Source organism: Myripristis murdjan, chromosome 12 (genome assembly GCF_902150065.1).
Source record: "Myripristis murdjan chromosome 12, fMyrMur1.1, whole genome shotgun sequence".
Lineage (NCBI taxonomy): Eukaryota > Metazoa > Chordata > Actinopteri > Holocentriformes > Holocentridae > Myripristis > Myripristis murdjan.
The window spans coordinates 20887354-20890258 of NC_043991.1; positions in this window are offsets into that span (position 1 = coordinate 20887354).

Consider the following 2905-nt stretch of genomic DNA (forward strand, 5'->3'; position numbering starts at 1 on the left):
ATAAAAATGACATAAATAATAACACACATCCGTTTAGCAACTTTTGATTGAAGTTTGTAAATTCATATTGAGTGCCCGAATGCTATTTAATGTCCCAACACTTTTGAAAAGGAAGTTTTATCCTAAAATATAATAATGTGTGTGTTTGCCTGTAGTTTTACATAGATTTTTTTCCCCTCCCACACAGGATCATACATAATTTGCAAATGTGAGTTTAAGTTGGAAAATAGCAACTAAATCTGCGTTCAATCTTTAAGAAACCTCCATAACAACTGAAAATCACATATTTTTAACAGTGAAATCGAATGTTTGTATTCGTAATATTATATAATCTACAACATTATATTTCTCTCTAATCTGGAATAAATTAGTAATTGGTGGAAATTCCTTTGACGCCTGAAAACAATGGATACATAATTTCCTACTGTTTCTATAGCCTAGGCTAATTTTGTCTTTTTATTACAGCCTTATATGTTTGTTTTTGTGTTTCATCTTGTAATGAGAGACGTAGAAATAATATAGCCTACTATTATATTATTAACTGTAATCTAATATTAAATATTGTTAATTGCACCCTATATCTTCTCTAGAGGCTACCATGAAAAGATTTTGAATGAATATTTATATTTAGGCCTTGTTTACAATTGTTGGACAGCATGAGCTTCATAATAATTACAAACATACACAGCTCCCTATAGATTTAAATTCTTTAATGAGAATTTCAACACTTTAACTCTGTATAAACAAACAACTCATATTTATTTTAATTGTTTTAGTCTTTTTTATGTGCCTTTTGTAATTTTAGAACCCTGCTCAGGTTGAAGTCTTAAGCTATTAAATATTATTCTGTAGAATCTCACAGTGTCTATATGAGATGAGTAAAAGCTTATGAGAGCTTTCTGGTGATACTCACCTGTTTTTAAAGAATTAGATTATCGATGCCTCTTTGTCTTTGTATAGTTATTAATGTTAGTAATGTTATTAAAGAGGGTAATCAGGCTGCAGACAGCTTTAACATGAAGACTTCGGCCCTCAAACTTCCCCATGAAACCAAGCATTGTGTGCTGCGCTGCGAGAAGAGCTACAGAGGCAAAATAGTCGCTATGAAACACTGTCCAACCTTATTATTTATCGCACAATCCGATTTACACATGCAAATTCACAGTAATTGATTAAACAATTGCACTATAGCATTTTTTCGTGCACTATAGTCCAGACAGCGATCTGGATGATTCTCCTTGCTCATAAAAAAACTTTACCTTCACCTGGACACCAACTCTACACACTACATTTTTAAATCCCCCACGATGATTTTACAATTAACAGCATTTATAGGAGGATTTAGTAATTATCTCCCCCATTTCACTAAAACAAAACAAGCCGGGTTAAGCCCATACTGCTTTTTGCAAAGGGGCTTTCGCCAAATTACGGCTCACCCTCTGCTGTCATGTTTTACAACTCGTTATGGGCTATATATGTGTAATTCTCACGATGTGGCTATGGCCATTGAGTTTCGCTATTGCTATTGCATAAGTAGATTCAGATTCAGATTTCAAAGCAATCGTCGCTATTCGCCGCACTTTGGGGTCCAAATCATGTTGCGGAAGGAAACGGGCCTACCTTTTAGTGGTGAAAACAAACGTCCCGAGCTGATTTGTGTGATATTATCCAAAGAGGAAGGGCGCTGGGGATAACGTCGCCCGAGTCGGCGTGGTCCAGGCTGTGTTTGATGAGGCTGGGCTGCTGTTTGTTTCAGCACAAGCAGCAGGAGGAGATGTATAGTACCCGCTGCCAATACCGAGGCAAGTTTTATCCAACGGAGGCTGCGGAGAGGAGCGAGCGCTGCAGCCATTGGCCGAGAGCCGGAGGAGGACGCCGGCGGAGGCAGCGTGGGGTGTGGCCTGCTGTCTGCCCATCCCTCTGCCCCCCCCCACTCCAAAAAAACCACATGGATGACTGATCCTGTGTTTTGATGGCATTCCACCCGCTGACTGTACGGAAACACTTGTCAAGGAGATGGCTTGTTTCCATTCACCTCCAGCGACAGCCCCACTTTGATTAGATTGTGTACAAGTTGTGACACCGTTTCCGACGCTCGGTTCATTTGGAGTGCGCCGTTTTCACACGCAATTTAGTGCTTGATTTGTTGCGATCCGTCACAGTTTCTCCCTGACAGGTGTATTGGCCTGCATTACCTTATTGAAGGATGGATGCACAATTTGAACTGGAGAGCAAATTAGTGACGTTTCACGTTTTTTAAATCACTTTCAAAATAATTTTTCTCATACACGAAAAGAAAAAAGTTAACAGTTTAAGGTTCAGCGTAAGACAGCAGATTTAAGTTTGCTTAATTGATAGACTACATTATTATTAGCCTATAGAAACATTATCAAGACAATATCTACTACAGGCCTTATATTTCTATTTTTCAAGTCCTTGTCTATGATACTCTCCCTGGCATCAAGGTAATAATTAATAATCTCAACTTGAATATTTCTATATCTAAAATGATTGCCGTTGTTTTCCATGAAGCTCAGACAACTTACGTGAGTTGTTGTTGTTGTTGTTTTTTCCCCAGGTAAGCTCCTTACAGCAGTCTGTGTTCCGCTATAGTTAGACGGCCAGGAGCGTCAGTCTCCAAGGCCATAATCTCACACTTTGAGCAGTAGCGCTCACGAGTTTTTACCCGGATAATTCTTCTCTAATGAGTAAAGCCACTTTTGCCGGAGTCATGCTTAGAGTTGCATGTGGCTGTCCTGCCTATGTATTTCATTTTCTTCCATCGCCTTTGTCTGAGCAGTGCAGATGAGGACTTTTTAGGCTATTCCTCCCCCATTTGCCCATCATCATTTATCATTTGCCATAGTGAGATTTTATTTCCTCCTGTCTCATTCTGTAGTGAGTG